Source organism: Dipodomys spectabilis, unplaced genomic scaffold (assembly GCF_019054845.1).
Source record: "Dipodomys spectabilis isolate Male_0828 unplaced genomic scaffold, ASM1905484v1 ptg000096l, whole genome shotgun sequence".
In the NCBI taxonomy this organism is placed as follows: Eukaryota; Metazoa; Chordata; class Mammalia; order Rodentia; family Heteromyidae; genus Dipodomys; species Dipodomys spectabilis.
The window spans coordinates 20,360,235-20,382,360 of NW_024870773.1; the positions used below are offsets into that span (position 1 = coordinate 20,360,235).

General features: G+C 37.9%; 1 pseudogene; it reads left to right on the forward strand.

The window, feature by feature from the left end:
- Nucleotides 1–21,642: 21,642 nt before the first annotated feature.
- Nucleotides 21,643–21,869, forward strand: LOC122113184 (annotated as a pseudogene).
- Nucleotides 21,870–22,126: the final 257 nt, after the last annotated feature.

Here is a 22,126-nt window from a genome sequence, read left to right on the forward strand (position 1 = left end):
TCCACAAGACACATAATCATAAAATCCAAGTTCGTCCCATTGGAAAAAGGAAGCATATTAATCTTGGAAGTAGGGGATTGACTATTTTAAGGCTGGAGAATTAACACATGTTGCTTTCCTATGTTTCACCATCCATGTAATCTCAAAAAGCAAAACAATCAGGGCAACTGTATATGTAGAACTTCTCTTGGCAACAAAGAGCAATTTGGTTGGCAACGTTCATGCACATAACTGATAAAAGAAAAAATATATATGTTTGGGAGACCGTGTGGAAGTATCAGAACTGTTATTTTCTTTGAAATCTTAGCCCCAAAGAATCTGCTAACTGCCATCCAAGCTGAGATCCAAGCACCCACCCTAGGGGTGCTTTGCCTTTAAGACAGTTTGCCTTAGATATGTTGTAGATAAGGATTTGATTAGGTATGATATATAAAGATTTTTCACAATATTTGGGCTTTTGAGGCCAAATGGATAGAATACTCAGAGGCAATTGGCCAATATTTATTTTTCCACACAGTTTAGCACCATGATACAGCCATAATCTCTTGGAGGACACAGTTTTTCATTTGCAGGGACATAATTCTAGAGAAAGCTTTCATTCCCAGAAGTAATTTGAAGTTCTGATTATTTATTCATAAGGCAATGTATTGTTTTCCTATCTTTAAAAGGTATCACATCTCTCTGACACCATCACAAACAATTTTTAGGCAGAAACAGGTGAAGCTGGCAATGTTATAAAAGAACCATACTGGATGAATTTTATGAGCCACTGACAACCATGACACAACCGAAAACTATTTGACAAAACATTTACATTTCTAAAGAATTAGTTGCTTGAGTTCAGAAGGTTTCTACTGGGAACTTGGCTGAGACTCGGTCATGAACTCTGCATAATGTCAAGAACTCAGCCTCCAGATGTCAGAACTCCGTCTCCAGATGTACGGCCTGGCTGACATTCTCACTGTACTTACTTGCTTAGTCACTGTGCAACAGAAAATCAATAAATAAAGGCAAAAGTGAATGAACACTTAGCACAAGTCTATCACATGCATGAAATATGACATAATCATATGCAAAATGGCATTGAGCTTTGGTGTGTATAGATTCAAGAAAGCTGTGGTCACACATTTAGCTGAATACAATCTCTTCCCAAAAGCAAGGGTCCCCAAGGACAGCAAAATATGGTGTCTTTTTTTGCCTTCCGGCCTCTCCCTTCATTTCTCTGTCCCGCTCTATAAATGGATACAGAGGCATATCTTTTCATTGCAATTCTTCTCTAAAATAGAAGAAAGACATGATAGAGAAAGGCATCGGCTCATCGCATAGGTGATCTCTCAGGTAGTTTTACCATACAGCTACTTCTGCTAAGCTGTGGGTAGGTGGATGGGTGAGATGAGAATGAAATAGAAAATGAACATGTCATCTGCAAGAGTAAGACTTGGAAACTGCAGTAAACAGCGATCTAAGATGACATTCAAGGTTTCGTCCACTGATGTTCACAGCCTATAAAATGTCTTCAATTAGGTAATGGTTAAGACCCGTAAAGAGCATGGGTATTATTCCCTGAGTAGGCTGTTCTATGACCAATGCAAGGGCATCAGGCTGGCGTATCAAGTTCCTGAGCAGTTGACTTCCAATACATCAAAAGGAAGTGTATTCCTAACCAGGGGATGGTTTTATAAAAAGGGACTTCAAAAGCAGAGACAGAATGTGGAAAAGAGGTAAAATAGTTGGCATGTGCAGCTCATGTCTGCCATCCTAGCTACTCAGAAGGCTAAGATCTAAGGATCAAGGTTTGAAGCCAGCCCAGGCAGGAAAATCCATGAGACTCTTATCTCCAATCAAGCACCAAAAAAGCCCAAAATGGAGCTGTGGCTCAAGTGGTAGAGTGCTAGCCATGAGAGAAGAAATAAAAGAGGCTCTGGGTTCAAGCCCCGGTATTGGCTCAAGAGAAAAAAAAGAATAAGAACATGAAAAGGAGGAGAAGGTAGAAAATGGGAGAAAGAGGAGAAAGCAAAAAGAGGAAGAGGAAGAGGAGGAAGTAAGAAGAAAAGGAGAAGAAGGAAGAAGAGGAGTTAAAGATTTAGAGTAGCAAAGATGCCAATCTTGAAGAAGCTATCCACCATATTGGAGCAAGAGCAAGTGGCAGGGTATGAGCAGTGACCACTGAAGAAAACTGTCTCAGAGACTAATTTTACCTCTGTAGTGAGCAGCAGAAGATGGAGGGAAATAGAGATCTGGGCGGATCCAGAAGCTGTGAGAGACGTCCCCCAGATGCCATCCACATGACCCTAGGAAATTTTCTAAAGTAACTCCTGCATCAAGAGAAGATGCTCAAGACCCCTTACCAACTAGCCAGTAAGGGGTCCCCAATACCTCTCCATGCCTAATGTTCCTGTGAGTTCAATTCCTACTTTTCTGCACAGACTCCATGAGCAAGGTCCCAGACTAAACACAGAGCTCATGATGAGCTGACTCATGAAGAACGGTTTGTTCATTCTCTTCAGCTGTGCGGTAGGGTGTCACCCTTCTGTGGTACTTAGCTGCTCTTTCCCTGCCCGGCACACTAAGTGGAAATTGGACACAGGGTCGATTTCTTCCTCTGTGTCTGCCTTGTCTTATTTTCCTCTGCACTGTCATCAAACGCATTGCGACACTTCTTGGCAGCTTGCAGCCTTCTTCTTTTCTCTTTGCACACCTAGCTTCTTCTAGGAACAACCCCCCCCCCCCCACACACACACACACACACACTTTTCAGCGCCTAGAGAGACATAAAGAAGGCCTTGCGGGCGGGCACGTGGTGCCCATTGTGATCCAAGTGGTTGGACTCTTGTCTTCTTTTGGATGGTGGAGTGGGATTAACACTCTGTGGCAGGGAGCTGGGAATGCAGATCAACTCTAACTTGTTAAAACAGTGGCCCAAATCCCAAAGGAGACAATTGGCCTTTTGTGAGGCAATTTGCAAGTGTCTCGTTCCCACCCTTAAAACGCACTAGGCCCTGTTATTATGTGATTAGTGGAGTCAAAGGCAGCTGTATTTTTCACCTACCTCACATGCTTTCAAGAACCTTCCAGAGCAGGCTTTGCCTGCGGTTGTGGCGACAGGCAACCCTTTGGATCTGTCAGGTAGCAGCCAAGCCACTGTGGTAATGCCACAGAGCTCTAACCAAGAAGGCCACATTCTAGAAGCCACTATCACCAGCATCCAAGAGTGACAGCTATATGATTGATACATGCTTATGTAAGTGCTCCATGTGATATTTTCCTGGCTATATTTTTACTTGCTATTCCAAAATGAAATGTGTTCCTGTTTCTGACTCTATTCAAGAGGTTAGTGTTTGAGGGGCTAAGGAAAGCTCTCAGGAGATGAGAGGCTTTCCCGTATATGTGATGTGGTAGGGATGGAAGGAAGAATGTGCATGCACTCCTGTCCCTCCCCACACCACACACACATACACACACACACACACACACACACACACACACACACACACACACAGGTGTTCTGTTGAGAACATCTTCAAAGAAGGTATAGCCAGACATTCATCTCCACACTCATCAGCCTCCTCCAACGACTACATGCGATCGTGTGTTTGGCCAGACTTCATCCATTCTTTTGTATATAGCTCTTAGAATTAGGGAAGAGAAACAAACAAAAAACAAACGAACAAACCCCTACTGATTACATGTCCATACTATCAAAAAATGATCTACAGATTTAATGCCATACCTAATAAAATTGCAGGGGCCATTCTCACATAATGAGGAAAAACAATTTTTATGATGCTACAGAAGGTCTCAAGTGGCCAAAGAAATCTTGAGAAAGTACAAATCCAGAGACATCTGTATTTCAAGCTGTATTATGCAAATATAGTAATCATTACATTGTGGTATAGGAATAAAAGCAGACACACATTCAAATGGAATAGAATGGAGACACTGGAAATAAACTCACTTGTAATCTATGACATGTGATCCAAGGATGCACAATGGGGAAAGAAAATAAATGTGTGTTTGGAAATTTTGATTTTTCATATGCACAGAAATAAAGAAAGCTTGACCTCTATTTCATACCATTTAGGAAAGTTAGGTTGAACTGGGATGGAAGACTTAAATGTAAGAACTGAATCTACAAAACTCCTAGAAGAAAATGTAAGGGTTCTTGGCAATACTTTTTGGATATGAGACTAAAAACAGAGGCAACAAAATCAAACTCAACACTCAAAAATACATATAATTATTATATATTGATTTAAAATACGTCAGTACAAACATTTAAAAAAGAAAAAGATCTCTAAATCTATTTGCTTCCTAGGAAGAAGAAATATCAATGGTTGGGAGTAGGGAAAAAGAGATTGACAGATGCAAACACTACAAAGTATATAATATATAGTGTGTATTTTATATATATATATATATATATATATATATAAAATCAATGTAAAACATCAAAAGTGTTTTTAAAGAAAAGAAGGAGAAGGAGTGAGGGTAGAGAAGCGGCTGTTCCATGGGTGTAACTACACACTGGCCAGTCATATACATTGCCTGAAATCTGTGTGTCTGTATATGTGTGTGCCAATGCATGCATGCTCACACACACACATGTGCTGGCACTTGATCTCAGGGTCTTGCATTCTCATTTGGCTTTTTCATTCAAGGTCAGTACTCTACCTTTCCAGCCACCTTCACTTCTGACTTTTTGCTAATTAATTTGAGATAAGAATCTCATGGACTTTCCTGCCTGAGCTGTCTTCAAACCGTGATCCTTGAATCTCAATCTCCAGGGTGCGGGCCACCAGTGCCCAGTTCTATTCCCTGAAATCTCTAGACTTTCATCTGATTGCTTGCAAAAGATCAACCTAAAACAAATACAAAAAAAAGCAGGTATTGCTGGGTCATAGGGGAGCTCTATGTAGAGTCTTTTGAGGAACCTCCATACTGCTTTCCAAAATGGTTGAACAAGTTTACACTCCCATCAACAATGCTGTAAGGTTCCCTTCTGTCCACATCCCCTCTAGCATCTGTAGTTATTAGAGTTCTTGATTTTAGCCATTCTAACTGGGGTGAGGTTGTTGTTTTGATTTGCATTTCTTTTATGGCTAGGGAGGTTGAGCATTTCTTCATGTGTCTATTGGCCTTCCTTCTTTCCTCTTCAGAGAAGTTTCTCTTTAAGTCTTTAGCCCACTTATTTATTGGGCAGTTGTTTCTTTGAGGATTTGTTGATGGGGGATTTAATTTTTTGAGTTCCAGGTATATTTTAGATATGAGACCCTTGTCTGTTGTATGGCTAGTGAAGATCTTCTCCCAATCCATGGGCTTTCTATTGATCTTGCTAGCTATGTCCTTTGCCATGCAGAAGCTCTGCAACTTCATGCAATCCCATTTGTCCAACCTTTCTTTGATTTGTTGTGTTTCTGGGTCTCTATTAAGAAAATTTTGGCCTGTGCCAAGGGGACCTAGGGTTTCTCCTATTCCGTCCTGTAATGTTTTCAGAGTGTCTGCTTTGACTCCAAGGTCTTTGATCCATTTGGAGTTGATTCTGGTGCAGGGTGATATATAAGGATCTAGCTTTAGTTTTCTAGACGTGATTAACCAATTTTGCCAGCATCATTTACTAAAGAGGCTGTCTTTCTTCCATTCTATTGTTTTAGCTCCCTTATCAAAGATTAGATGGCTATAGGTCTATAGGTCTATGGGTTCCTTTCTGGGTTTTTGATTCTTTTCATTGGTCCTGAGACGTACAAAACGTTATGTCAAAAAATGAACTTTACAACTTTGGCTAGGGGGTGGGGAGCAAAGGGAGGGAGATTGGAAGGCATGGTAAAGGGAAACAAAGGAGGAGACAACAACACTTGATAAGAAATGTATTCATTACCTTGCCCATGTAATTGTAACCCCTAAGTATGGTATGTTCACAATAAAAAAAAAAAAAAAAAACAGAAAAAAAGCAGGTATTAATAAACTCTTGCAAAGAATTCAGTGAGAGGACTAGTTGACTATTTTCTATTGGGAATCAGGGAAGGAGTCTGAGAAGAATGTATATAAATATGGACAAGAGTGTCAAAATATAGGTAGTCTGATAAATATTGACGGGTACCTTGAGGCAAAGGGAAGAGCTTGGGCAATGATCTGAAGACAGGGATAGGCTTTGTTTTCTCAACAGAGACAGAGACAGAGACATAGAGAAAGAGACAGAGATTAGAGACAGAGACACAGACACAGACACAGAGAGAGACAGAGATTAAATAGAGTGCACTATTGCTAAAGACGATTAGTGAACCATGACATGAAGCTTTGTAGAAAAACAAAACTTCATGAAAAAAAATTTAATACAAAGTGTATGAGTTTTTTGTTACTTAATTCTAATGAGTAAAAGCAGTGCCACTGTTTTCTTTAGAATTCAAAAGCTATATTTTCATATAAAAACTTTTGTCACCTGGATGATATCACAACATTCTCTTCAGAATAAATTAAACATGTTTTAAAAATGAAACACTAATTTTAAAAGGAATGAGTCATTGTTCTATCAAGAATAGCAGAAGTGTGAGTCACAGAAACAAGGGTGGGTCATAATTTATTTCAGACATCATGTTACACTTGATTCATGAAAGTTACAAGTGTGGGTTGCAAGATATTTAGAAATAGTGTCCAGATAGATAGATAGACAGACAGACAGACAGACAGACAGACAGACAGACAGACAGACAGACAGACAGATAGATAGATAGATAGATAGATAGATAGATAGATAGATAGATAGATAGATTGGGGACATGAGTCCAGTCCTGAAGGCATGTTACTTTCTATAAATTGGTATTCATGTCAGAATAGTTGGAGTTGTGACAAATAGACCCTGGTGTGAAATGCTTAAAAATAATAGGCCATTTCTGAAAAATAATAGGTCAATAGAAAGTTATTTCTTAAAATTAATAGAAGCCCGTGGAACAAACTAGAGGGATGGAGTCATGCCCTGTAAGAGTCCTTCTTCAAATGACTTTTCCTGGGGTCTAGGCTGACTGTGGCTCTTCCATCAAAATCTGTCTCAAAAGTCATCCTGAAGCCTAACATGTCAGACAGGCAGGTAGAAACCCAGCAGGGAGTACAACACTTCCCATGCATTGTCCTTGGACCTTTGCCTAGAACGTAACCTTGGGGTTTACCTGATGCCAGGGAGGCTAAAAGATATCTCTGGACTCCAGCCTGGCATTGCAGGAGACAATGACAGTCCTCAGCATAATACCTAGTCACTGTGCCCATGGAACCACAATCTAAGGGGCAGACGAAGATGAAAACAAATAGGACATCCTTTTAAATGTCACATCATAAAACAGATTTCTCATGACAAATCTGTTGCATTAATCAACTGGAAATTGTCATCTTCCGTGGCACACTTGTGAGAGATAGACTCCAATATAAATGCGTTAAGAGGACTGAGAGAGGGGTGCGTGTGATTAAGGTCCACTGTATGCACCTGTGTGCGTGTCAGAATGAAAATCCATGCACAACTAGATATACTAATAAAAAAATGACAGAGAATGTCCCAAAGTAAAAAAGAAAAAAAAGCATGAACAAACAAAGGGAAAAGAAAACATAGTCAAACTGAACACATTCCCTTAAATTTTGGTTATGAAGAACTGAATGTTTTCTTCAAACAAGTCAGCATGTGATTCCAAGTTAAAGGGAAAAAAAAATGAAATGACCCTTTAAAGCCAATTTCCTTCAATCCTTCAACCACCGATTAAAAATCTGGATGAGTAATCTTCTATCACTCAGTTTAATAACCCAGAGGAAAGAACCAACTTTCTCCATGATGCTGCCCTCCTCCTCTAGGCCACCTTTATCAAATATACAAAATGGTATGGTCACAGAAAAATGATACTGCCATTTCCCTGATACTGCTCATCAATTTTGTTTTCCAGATAAACACTATTGGAACTTAATGGAAAGCCACACTTTTTTTCTTTTTTCAATGACAATGTCTGACAGAAGCCATAAGGTTTTAAAGCAAACATACAAATGTGTCATCTAATAGTCCATCAACCAGTCCTTGTCACACTGATAAGCCTTTTATCTCTCTTTTCCAGATTTTTATCTGCAGCTTGGTTTGCATGTTTCTTGTGTCACTGTGGCAACCAACCTAATGGGGATTCTTTATATCCTGTGAAATCAACTCATTTGGGCCTACATGAAACATTTTACTGTCTTGTTTTATCTCTCTCTCTATTCATATTAACATAATAGCTTTTAATTGGATTGTATTTGTGATTAGAGTCAGCAAAGGTGGTATTCTCATAGAGGAGATTGACTATAAGGCAAGCTGTAGATGCTCCATCTGAGAAATATATATATATATATATATATATATATGTTATATATGTTATTGTCACACACAAAAAAGATGGCTCCGGGAAGTAAAGCTTCTAGAGTCAAATGAGAGCTCATTTTTCTTAAACAGTAAAAGTCCACTAGATTTATTATCAAGACCTTAGGTCCAACTCAAACATCTGGGATATTTTTATGAGCTTTGAATGCATGTTCTCAAAAGCAGAATACTTCCAAGTAGACATGAAATTACAGGTGAAGAGCTGAGTACTTCTAGAAAAGATGGAGAAAACTCCTCAAAGGGAATCTGAGCTACCTGGGAGATGAAAGAGGGATGGTGATAATGCCAAGCCCGGAAAACACAAAGCTCCAGAGACACCATCTCAACTAATGGTTGGGCACAGTGACACATGGCTGTTTTCCCATCTAGAGTAGAATCACATGCCTGGGCTTAGCAGTAAGTGCCTATCACTCCCAGTCACATGGAAGCTCAATTAAGAGGATCACAGGCCAAGACAGCTCAAGAATAAAGGGAGACACTACCTCAAAAACAACCAATGGAAAAAGGGGGCTGAGCTCCCACAGAGTCCCAGTGACAGAGTGCCTGCCGGGTACAAGACTTTTGCACACAGTGCTGTGAGCCACGAGTGCTTAGACTCAAATTCTGAAAGCGCTGCTTTCTTTCTGCTCTGCCTGTGGTCCAGAGAAAATAAATACCATGGATTTGATGTCACTGAAGTGTGTGCGACATTATTCTCCCCTGTAAAAAAAATTATAGCAGCTATTAGAAAGAGTTTTCCCTAAGCTTTATTTGTGGTTGTAAACTAAACATATGCTTATAAAAAATGGCCACTTAAAATGTGAATTTTATGAATGTTTACAATAACCAAAGCCAAAAGGATTAACAAGCCTAAGAGGGAGATGATAGGGACAGAACAGTAAATGAATTCAATGTCTTAAATAATATGAAAAAATCCTCTGTATTTACAAAATATTAATAATAACAAAGCCCATTAGTACAAGAGACTAGGGTTTTTATTGCAGACTCTGAACAAAAAAAGTTAGAAAATGTACTATAAAAGAAAGAAGAAGGAAGAGTTAGTCAATGTTACTGCCTCTAGGCTGAATTAAAGTTATCTTTAGTTTCCTGCACACACCAGGGTTCCTCCCTCTTCTCCTCATGGTATCCCTTTTAACTAACTTGCATGAGATTTTTTTTTAAAAAACCTTGATATTTCAAAACCATACCATTGGAAATTCATCTTTAGCATCATAGAGCCTCCCTGTATGTTAATGTTAAGTGGACACACTCCCCAATAACTATCATGGGGTGCTGGTCAGATCCTCTGATCACACATGCTAAGTATCTAGAAGTTCTTTGATAAATACTGAGCAGGCAATCTCACCAGGCCCAGGACTAGCTTTTCTGTTATCATTCCATACCCATCCATTCACTAATGAATCATCCACGACAAGCCAACCTCAAAACAAAGCTTCTCCCCGAGTAAATTCCCTACAGCCAGAATGTAGCAGCAAGGGTGGCTGGTTCTGGTTGTGGTGCTGAGGTCTTCTTCACATTCAAAGTAAGATGGCCAATGTTTGAACAACATAATAACAAGCAGGTGTCATTTGCACCCTAACAACCTGCTCGTATTGAGGGAAGAAGAAGAGGAACATAATAAATAACCATTTTTGAGTATTCGTTGTATAATTAGCACCAGTGCAAGGACTTCACATATATCCCAAGTGTATTTCATGTGTGCTTAAAACACCCACACTCAACTTGCCTTCAATCTACAGGAAAGGGAACACACCTAGAGCCCAATATGACTTATGTAAGTTACACCACTGAACGGTGGAGAAGATATCCAAGTCTACATCCATCTATCCCCAAACAAGGTGTTTAGCGAATTCAGATTAATGGCATCTCACTAAGAAGAGTTGGAGTTTCCCTTCTTTGCCTAGGATTTTATCATCTCACGAAAGAGTTAAAGAAGAATCGCAACTCCGAAGTTCCCCCAGGTAGAATTTGAATCACCAGAGAGCCTTTAAGTGGTAGTGAACTCCACATGGCAGTCCATGTTGGAACTTCTTTCAACATTTTACTGTCCACAACTTTAAACTTGATGTAAACTAAAAGATAATAGACTTTTTTTATATGTGAAGCTCAAAAACTCTACACAGTATGTTTTAATTTTATCTATACATTTTAATTTTTTTGAAGGAAAAAAAACTATTGTTTTCATTTCCTGGAGCTCATGTCGATAAATATTATTTTATATGCCACATAGGCTCAAGTCAATAAATATTATTTTATATGGCACGTAGGCATTGTACCTTTGTGTTCCTCTCCTAAGAGTATCCTCCTTTGGTCTCATTGGTTGTGAATGTCTAGAGTTACGTATGTGTTTTTGAGAAGGTTCTAAAATGTGAAGGATGGAACAATGTCTCTTGTCACTGCTATTTTAAGAAGGTCTTTTATAGCCAAGTCCACCACTACCTTTTCAAAATCCTCTAACAAATGTAGCAAAATGTCAAAAATATGTCTCTCCTTAACTTCTCCCATCTGGCCTGAGAGCCACCCCTTTAAACAGCTCTCCTGTGTAAGCAGTCTCAAGATTCATTTAGTGGCCACAGGGCTTTGGTGTTTTATTTTCTATAAAGATGTCTCCTTCAAGAGAACAGCTTTCCATCAATATTTATATGTCTCTGTATATACATATATATATGTATTTTTTAAGCAAGCTGAAAGTTTTCCCTATACTTCTACACTCACTACCCTTAGGCAAAATTTGTTCCCAACTCAATGTCGTCTCTGTTTCTAATAAATTTGTTTTTGCCTTTGGAATGCTATTTTTCATAGAAGAAAGGAAAAAAGAAATAAGGAAAGCACAAGTACTGACTGCTGGAGGAGGTGCTATCATCCTTAATGCCCTATCTCCAAGACCCATTGGAAGTTTTCTACTATAGGTGTTCAGCTATGCCTGTAGCTCTCACATTCCCAGGGATTTTTATAGAGAATCTATCCTATGTAAATTGGATAGACATGAATCTTTTATCCATACTGACATTTATTAAATTAGCAGGGGCTGGGAAGGTGGCTCAGTGGTAGAGCACTTGCCTTGTATTAAATTAGCAGTGGTAAGGTATTTCATCATGGTATCTCCATGCAGGTATTATTATACAGTTTGATCATATTTACCTCCTTTTTTTTCCTTTTCCTTTTGTCAATACTGAGGTTTAAACTCAATGTCTGGCCTATATACACATATATGCCTCCAGGCTTGTTTTTGTTTGCTAATTTTTCAGATAGAATCCCCCATCTCCTCCCTCTCCCCCTCCCATGCCATTTTCCTGTTCTTCCTCACTATGAATTACTTCACGTGACACTAGGAGAATCTGTTGTGGTGGTAGCTACCTCTACATGGCAAGAAAGATATGACCTTTTCCACTAGTCTGACTGGCTACGTTTCCAGTTTATCAAATAAAATAATTATCTGGGAAATGATGGGTGACATTCTTTCAGACAAGCATAAAGTTATATAAGTTTGTTGAGTACCCAATATTTTCCTGGTTCTGTGGTAAGCAGTTTAGCTACATTTTTTTTCTCTTTTAATTGTTACAACACTGATGCAAGGGAGGCATCATGAACACAATTTGACAGATGAGAAGGCAAAACTCATATCATTTGTACAAAGCCATTAAGTATCTGAGCCATTTCAAAGAACCTATATTCTCAATCACTACCATTCTGTTTTTCATAAGTCTGCAATACAGTTAAAAGAATAAGACAAAGCTACATGAAAATATGCCAAGAAGCAAATTTATCAAGAACCAAGTAAATATACACACAGGAACCAAAAAAAAACAGCATAAAGAATGAGTTACAATGGAAATATAATATTACCATTACTAAGAAATTTTAAAGTTCAAGAGAAAAAATATCATTGGAGTCGACTTTTTTAAAAAGAGAGCAGATTGAGTTAGTTTCTAATCTAAAACTTAGAACTGGAAAATCAGAATCGTAGCATTGTACCAAGATATTAAAGTAATGTGAATTCTTCTGTTTAATACCAAGGTTTATTAAGAAGAAATCATAAGTGCAAGTGACAAATACAATGCTGTTTGCAGAGACTTACTAAACTTTATTAACTTTGACCTTATAGTTTTGTTTCTAGAAATAATTCCCAAGGAAATAAGAAGAAATTCAAAGAAAATAATTATTAGTTGACTCCAAACATTCTGATGAAATACAATGATTGTTACTCTAGTCTACCAGTAACAGCAAAAATGACTTGGAGGTACCTCCCACCCAATCCAATTATGTTATTAATGACAAAAGAATATGGTTTCCAGTAAAATACCCAATAATATGGGGATGCTTGAATAGATTATGTGTTTTCATAGGACTTAATATGTTTTCAAGTATATTTAAGGACATTGAAAGATATTCACAGACAATGCACAGAATTAAAAACTACCTCCAGGACTTTTTTTTTTTTTTTTTTGGGCGGGGGGGTCGGTCATGGCTTGAACTCTGGGCCTGGGCGCTGTCCCTGAGCTCTTCAACTACCACTTGTGCCACAGTGCCACTTCGGGTTTTCTAGCAGTTTATTGGAGATAAGAGTCTCACAGACTTTCCTACCCAGGCTGGCTTTGAACTGTAATCCTCAGATCTCAGCCTCCTGAGTAGCTAAGATTATAGGCGTGAGCCACAGGCACCTGATGACTCTGGGACTTTCTGCATCAACTCTTGTGCTTCTCTAAGTGTGATGGGAAGGAAAATTCTGAGAAGAACATAGGCAAAGTAAATTTTTTTAAAGTAGGTCTGTTTTTATTTTGATCCCATTTTAGAATATATATATATATATATATATATATGTATATATATATGACACCATCTAATTTTTAAGTACAAATTTACTTCTATAGTGGTTATTTCCTAATGGCAGCATTATGTACAATTTTATTTTCTTTTTTATGTGTCTTTACGGTTTTTTAAAATAGGCATGTTTTTCTCTCATAATAAAAATAAAGCAATGACATAAAATAATGATAAAGGCAATTTCCCCCATGTATATTCCAGTCCTTTATTCAATGGTATGAAGAAAACTGAGCTAGGATCCAGACACCTTTAGAGTTTAGTTCCTGTTGGTAGAATTAAAGCCCATGCTATAAACATGGAGCCTAATGATGTTAGATGATAACCGTCAATAAATAAATTCTACTTCTCATTCAGTTGGTCTTGTATTCAGAATCTGGAAAATCCAGGTTAAAGCTTTAAGATTAAATTGCACCAAACCAGGCCATGGGGCGATCATGGTTTTATGTCTGTCAGGACTAGGCAATTCTAGCTGCCAAGACAGAGATCCCTTAGGCAAATTTGCAAGATAAGTTGAAGAATCATTCATAATTCAGCAAACTACAAGGTACATAGAAAACAGAACTGGAAAAAAATACTACAAGTTTTCAAAACCATATATATATGTATATATTTCCATAAATATAGTCACCACGTAGTAGGCATTGAATAAAAATAATCAGCCTTTATTTCCCTTCCTTATTTTATTTTAATCATATCTTCAAACACCATGTATCTATCCAACAATTTACAGAAGAGACAAATTGTCAGAAAAAAAAATAGAAGGTGTGTGTGTGTGGCAACTGTAATAATATTGTACCAGAAAGACTGGATTGCAAATGTTTAATTATTTTCTCCTTTGTTTTTATGACCTACTAGGCCACATAATACGAATACCTCTTACCGGACACAATGAAATCATTAATTTGTAAGGGTTGGTATTCATCTTTGGCTAGTGGATACTTTTTTCTCAAGTCAGGAACAAATGTTCAGTTGAGGATACATTTAGAAAGGAGAATGACAAGGGGGTGGAAATCATACAGCCATTAGGCCACTTTGAAGTGAGGGTTAGAAGTTTTGCTTCAAAGGAATTTCAGTATGCCTAGTTCTCCTTTTCATATTCAAATATGGAAGCCAGAATTGAAATCCTGGGATTTTTCAGGTGTCTGCATTTTAAAAGATTTTGTTTATGTTAAGGCTTAGGTCACTGTAATAGGTGTGTTTTAAGAAAAACATTACCTCTCTGTGACCTTTGAGAATTGAAGGTGAAAATTCAGTCACTGGAAAAAGAGACATCCTCTAGTTGTCCTGGGTGAAATCTCTCTGAGTTTAAAGACAATCGTAACATCCGGTGGATGTCTTCCTATAGAAAGAAAAAAAAAAAAAAAAAGAATTGAACCAAAAGAATTGAACCACAGCAGGAAACAGGGGATGGGGTTGGGTGGGGGGCAAAGTGGACTCCAATGGACCAAGTCTCTTAACTAGAAAAGCAGGGGTTGGTCAAAAAATAAACATGTTAGGAGAAAATAAATAAACGAGGGACATTTTTATCAAAACAGCCAAATAGTTCCCAGGGATAGCCTAGGAAGGAGGTTCCAACCCCCAACTCTTAAATTGTTATTATAAGCTAAGCACTTTACCTCCAGAGACAAGAATAGAACCATCCTGGTTATCATATATCAGAATTACAAAGGACATCATCTGTTAATGATCATTTATTCCCAGCTACTTGAAGAATAATACCCAGTAATTATAGCAAATGTAAGTCAAATAGTAATAGCGGAGTTTACATAGTATAGTCATTATAAGTTATGTCCGTGTAGCCGGGACAAGGGTCTTTTATGCTTGGTATTAAATCTGTTCTGCAATTTATTCTTCATACCATTGCTAGGATTGAAGAAAAGAAGCTGGCTGTAGAAAGGAGCCCCGTCTTGCTTTCACACTTCCAATAAGTCATTTGAAGAAAACTGCTCTTTGCATGCCTTGCTAAACCCAATTACCACCAAGACATCGTAAACAAATATTCATTGCATTTACAGCTGCTTCTTTATTGCATGGTACAAAATGTATTGTTAAATTTAAACCATTTAAAAGGACTAAGCGCTCAGATTTCTGCATTCATTTAAAATTTAATTGAAAAAAAAATCAAGCATGTGTTGTCACATTCACTTATGTAGTGGCTGCTACCAAGCGAACAATCATAGAATGCTTCTCAGCTGTGAGCTTTTGCGAAAAACTGGACCAAAATTTGTCATCTCTACATTTGATATTTTACAGCACCAGAATCTATCCATTTGCTTAAGTGCAAAGAGACTAAACGTAAGAGTCACGGTAGATTGAAATGGAGCTTTCAAATGTAATCGCAAGAGCCAGGGAAAGGAGACGCACATGCCTGTGAGCTCAGCAACATGGGAGGTGGAGGTAGAGAATCTCAAGTCCCAGGGTTACCCAGGCAACATGTGAGACATTATCAAAAAAACAAAATAAACAGGACAAGGCTAGACACATGGCTTAAGTGGTAGTATGTTTGCCCATTAGGAGAAGGCCTTAGGTTCAATTCCCAGTACTACCACTACTACTGCTGCTGCTGCTGCTACTACTACTACTACTAATAATAATAATAATAATAATAATAACAATAAGTAACCTGAAGAATCTTACTCAGGAGAATCAGTCAACGGAAGTCTTTTGAAGGCTCAGTACACACTAGGGAACACACAATGCCAACGGCACTGTCTTAACCCTGAAGCCAGTAAGTCAACTGTCAATGTGCCATACTTGTAGCCTAGAGGAAAAACATAACCTTCACTAACCCAAGAGATGAAAAGAAAAAATTCTCATTATAAGAAAACAATTCTGTTGGACCTTCTGAGCTTGGGGTGCTGCTGATCTCTCTGAGTCTGTTTGAGTGTAGTTTTTAATTAGTAAAGTTTTACCAAGAGAAAGGGCCATATGCAACATACTTTCAATAACTTTGGCTCTCCCTTATCATTTCCATTCTTTGTTCCTTCCTCCCCCATGACACTATCTATGATATTTAAGTTCAACATATATGCTTGATATGCAGGTACACTTACATACATATATTTATGGTATATGTCATATATATGTGTATATATATATATATCCATAGATATCAGAAATCAGTATGGAGGGTTTTTTTTTAAACTAAAAGCCAACTTACCACATGGCCTTGCCTTATCACCTTTAGATCCACATCCAAAAAAGTGTAAAATAATTTACATGACAGCTATCTGCCTACCTGTGCTTCTCTCACTCTCCTCTAGGCCTTTAACCAACTTTCAGTGGAATCTCTAGGCACCCTAAGAGAATCTCCTCTGAGTTTTTCCCCTTCTAACAGACACTTCTCTATTTCCTCACATGGCAAACAGCACAAGATCACTTAGGCTGGCTGGCAAATTATTTCATCTCCTTCAGGAAGTCTTTTTTTCAAACCCTCCAATCTCCCATTACTCCTCCTCCCCATGTGCTTTGTAATCATTTTTTGCCTGGTCTCTGAGTGGATCCATACAGTATTTCATTCCACTGTTTTGTGTATCTTTTGGCTTTGGAGGGATCCTTGTCTCTACTATTTCCATCAGATTGAGGGAAGAAATCAAGAAACCTCCTTCTATCCACAAACCACCACAGATCCATCCATCTTTAGTCGGGATGCAGAGTTAAACATTTTAAATCTAACAAAATCTAAAATGTTTATTACATAGCAAATTAAAATATTGTATCTGGGAGGTATATCTCAGGATGCATTTATTCACATGTGTGAAAAAGTATACAATGGAAAAAAATCGACTCACTTTCTTTTTAGTGGACTTGCTCTCTATTACAAGGTTGTACAACAGCAATAGAAAAACGGGATCACAAAAATTTTTGCTCTATGAGCTGCAAATGGTAATATGAAAATACAGAGAAAAAAAGATCTAGTATTGTCTCCCTCCTAGGCTTTACACACCATTACATAAAATAACACTAGAAAGTCAATAATCAGGGTAGGAAGAAGTAAAGAAAACAGAAGCTCATCACTCAACAACCAATTTTTTAAAAATGACAAAACTTTACTTCTGTATCTGGGAACAATACTAAGAAAAATGGTACTATAATCTTCACTTTTTAATATATTTTTAAGTTAATAATACTTGTTTTTAGAAATCCAAGTCTACCATTGACTTTTTTTCCTCACAATAACATGTTCAATTTTTACACTTGACATGTGAGAGACATTAAAACAAAAGTCCACTAAGCTTCCCAAGGCTAAATTCCCATCATGGATTATTCAAAATTCAGCTCACATTTACTCATTTCTTTTAGAGAGGTATAAAATATTAGCTATGTGATGTAAACTTCACGAAATGCTATAATAAATAAGCCAAGTGGAGAACTTCCAGTCATGCTGCTTTTGTGGGTGTGGCACATTCAACCAGGTAAGTTGCCCAATAAAAACAGAAACATAAATTAGTTCTAGAGTAAGCTATGAGATCTTCAGGGAAAGAGAAAAAAAATACTGATGGATGGAGCCTCAGATTAAGGTGGGCGTAAAGGTTATGAGCATGTCTTCTGCCAACTAACCTTCAAAAAAAGTCACTTTTCTGGATATCCATTTCATATATATTTGCCAACCCAGGGTCAGGTGTGAGGGCAACCTCTCACTGGAGTGGCCAGTCTGAGATCAAGCTAGACTTCCTGGAACCAGGATCTCAAATATTAGCTTGATTGGCCCAACCTTTAAGGATTCCACTGCCCTGTGGTTGAGAGTATGTTTCCTTAATGAGATTCTTTTTTTGTCAGTTGTGGGACTTTGAACACAGGGCCTGAGCTCTTTTACTCAAGGCTAGTGCTCTATCACTTTGAGCTAGAGCTCTACTTCTGGTTTTTGAGTGATCAATTGGAGATATTTGTCTCAGGGGGACTTTTCTGCTCAGGCTGGCTTCAAACTGCAGTCCGCAAATCTCAGCCTCCTGAGTAGCTAGGATTACAGGTGTGAGCCACCAGTGCCCAGCTTGTTAATGAGATTTTTAAGGAAGAATTCGTCTTCTGAATATGGTTATTCCTGTGAGGATTTATCCTTATTGATTTAAGCATCTTTTTTATATGTAGAGACTTACATATTTGTAGCGTTAGCCCACCATTAAAAAAAAAAAAGTAATTGGAGAAATTCTCTGATTTGTATAATATGAAAGCTCTGGATTTGTAGGTTTCCAGAAGGAGATAGAGTCACAAGGTATTTTTGCTGACTTTTGGCTCGTGACAACTTTAATTTTTCCCTAAGCTCCAGTCCCTCAAACTCTCTGAAGCTGAGAACAGACACTTTTCCTAACAGGGTAAACCAGCTTCTGCCCCAGCCAGCTTCTAAAGATGAGGCAGAGAAACCTGGTCAGGGGCAAAGTGTGTCGTTCTCTGCAGAAGTCTGGGGGAATCCAAATGACTCAGATTTGGAAATCATTTTAGCACTCTTGATCCTTAAAGGTTGGGCCAATCAAGACAATTTTGCATGAAATAGTACCTATCAGCTGCAAGGATTATCTGAGATCATGACTATAATGTTCCTAAGACAGAACTAATCTCAGTAAGATTAACTGCTAATTACTACTACATTATTTTACTAGAACCTTTTTTGTTTTCATCTCATGTCATCCCCAGAGCAACCCAAATGAAGCAAACACATTCTGAAATGATCAGCCAAGTGCATAAAGTCTTGTGGCTCGTAAGAGATTCCAGATTGCCTCTAGTCAGAAACCTAGGAGGTGGCTTTTGAGTCTGGGTCATAGTTGTTTCCTTGAAGGCCAAAGAATTTGTTACTCCAAAGAAAGAAGAAAATTAATGCTATTCTATGGATCTTCAGATAGACTCTTATGAAAATAAACCTAATATTTAGATTTAGAAAACATTCTGATGATTCAGAAACACTCTAATGGAGAAATGAGGTGCTTTCCAATCTTTAACACTGCCCTGCTTAACTAAAACATTTAGTTAAGTATTCATTCATTACACAATTGTTAAATACCTACTAGTCACTCAACAGCAGGCTCTGTGCAGATATAATCTATCAAACAAGGTAATATTGATGATATTGATACTGATTGAATTTTAAACTGATGCAGAAAGAGAGCAGATTCAAGGAAAAATGAAATTAAACTCAGGTAGAAAGCAGAGTGGCAGTTCAGCTTGAGAGATGAGTGTTGTATAACAAATTCATGGACATGTTGGAGAGGAAAAATTCAAAATCCAGGCTGGAATCCTCATATTTAAATTAAGTATTAACAAAAAAGTCATGGACAGAAAACATCTCCCTAAAGTCAGATTCAACAAACTGACACTGCTGTATCCTAAAAAATATGTCCCCCAAATGATCACCCTGATCACTCTACTAGATAGACAAGGACCAACTTGCTACAGAATTAGAAGTCTGTTCTGCACAGACATCTTAAATGCATATGGATTTCTTATATTTGGATTCTGCACAGACATCTTAAATGCATATGGATTTCTTATATTTGGAGAGCAGGGAGTCGGTACTTTGCTCCGGGATGGTCACAAGTAAGGCATCTAGGTTCAGGTAAATGGCTTCCCAGTCTTTAGCTCTATTTTGATTTAGCACAATAGATATTATAATGAGACAAAGTGAGGAGGAGTCAGTTGTCTATCAGTCATAATAGCAAGCTCTTAGTCATAATAATCTATTTGTCATAATAACAAAGTTCAGGGTTCCCCTCTCTAATTCTGTCCTTCCATGTTCTCAGTTCCCAGCAGCTGGAGTTGCCATAAACTCTGAACTCTGTTTTTTTTTTTTTTTCAAGGAAAAATGTGTGCTAATTTTCAAGAAAATGTGTGTTTTTTTTAATATTGAAAAAGGGAATTTTATTGGTTTTTATATTGTCAAGGTGATGTACAGAGAGGTAACAGTTGCATAGGTAAGGTAATAAGTACATTTCTTGTCAAACTGATCAGAACTTCAGCATGGCATAGCTTAGAACCTACCAGCAGTCTCAAAGATACCAAAACAAGAAATTGACCATCTAGTTTCCTTCTCCCAGAATCTGCTTTGACTAGCTCCTGAATTTGTCTGTTTGGAGCCTTTTTCTAGTCTCCTCTGTTTTTGTTACTGTTGCTTGCTTTGTTGGGGTGGGGTTTTTTTTCCTTTTTTTTTTTTTTTTTTTTTGAGTACTAGGGTTTAAACTCAGGGACTCTTGCATGGTTAGTGGGCACTCTACCACCTGAACCATGCCTCTAGTCCAGCTTTTTGTTGGTTATTTTAGAAATTGAGTCTTATGGACTTTTCTAACCAGGCTGACTCCAAACTTTGTTTCTCCAGATCCTCCTGAGTTGGTAGTATTACAGGAATGAGGCACCAGCCCCTGGCTAGTTCTTTTGTTTTTATGTCACGTTTGAAATACATGCAGTGATATGTAAATCGGTTAATCCAGTCAGCAATAACAATACTTAGCTAGAAATAAAATTGAAACTCCAGAGGAAGTATGACATTCAAAACTGCACTATTAGAATCACTTTTTAATATGTCTAAATTATCAAAGCAAAGACTCCTTCAGTATCAACTTTATTTTTACTGAAAAGGAAAATTCCTTGCCTACTGCCAAGAGTTTCCATCTAAAGTTGATGGAGTTTCAAAAACCAGGAACTAATTTTGCCATTTCAGATTGATCTGTTTTTGAAGCCCATTGTCAATAACTTTAGATACTATAATAATCTAACTATTTGGACTAAAATAAAGGAGAGCTCATAAGCAAATAAATAATCCAACTATTGTTGAATTAGGTAACAATCATTAAATAAATGACAATTCAACAGTCTTGAAAGAATCATAATGTACTTACAACTGTCTTGCAAAGATAAACCAATGGCAGCAACCTCATATACTTACTCAGCATATAAGTAAAGGCATTAGCTACTCAGATGCACTCATCAGTGAAGAGATTAAAAATAAAGTAGGTGTTCAAGGGATACTGCATCATCTACGAGGGACATGAACTTGGGGTTTGGGAGACAGGTGTTGAACAGAGGAAGTAAAAGAAAGGATCAGGGAAGAATGCCCAACGACTCTTTCATTTCTAGTTTCAGAATTCTCATTTAGTATTCACCACCTGCAAAATTAGTATGACATCATCTGGAAGCTTAACAGGTCAAGCTGATAGAAATCATGATCTGATGAACAAAATTGTGTCTCTTTGGTGAAACAAACCTATAGTTAAAATAATTCATGTTGTTTTTTATCACTCAGAAAGCCCTAATATAATAGATACATTATTTACTACACCCAATTTGTACTCAATTCTTGTATTTGTCACTACAAATAGATGAATGACCACAAGAAAGATATGCCAGTATTGTTTACACATAGGGGAAACAGAATGACCAATTTTTACCTCTTAGCTAACAAGAAATATCATTTGAAAAACAAACCTTAAAATTTAAACTTAATAGGATCCCCTCGCCGCCCTCGGATCCCCCACTGCCGCTGCCACCATGTCCTCCGGGGCCAGCGTGAGCGCCCTGCAGCACCTGGTGGACGGCATGGAGCGGATCAAGGTTGCCCAGGCAGCTGCAGATCTTCAACAGTATTGCATACAGAATGCCTGCAAGGATGCCCTGCTGGTGGGTGTTCCAGCAGGAAAGCAATCCCTTCCGGGAATCCAGGTCCTGTGCTTCTGTTTAAAAGACTGTTTCATTGACGAATGCCTTCGAGTACAAAGTGATGAATGCCTCCAAGTCTCAAGAAAACACTTTTTTGTAGCCAAATGACTATTAGATATTTCAGATCTTTTCTGTGGCCTGGTCATATAGCTAGAGGTATACAGAAATTAATGATTTTCTACTCAAATAAGGTAACTGAGTGAAGAAGTACAGTACTAAATAATAATGACCTAGTTCTACTGCTGAAGTACTTTTGTATTAAGACAAAACCACCCTTAC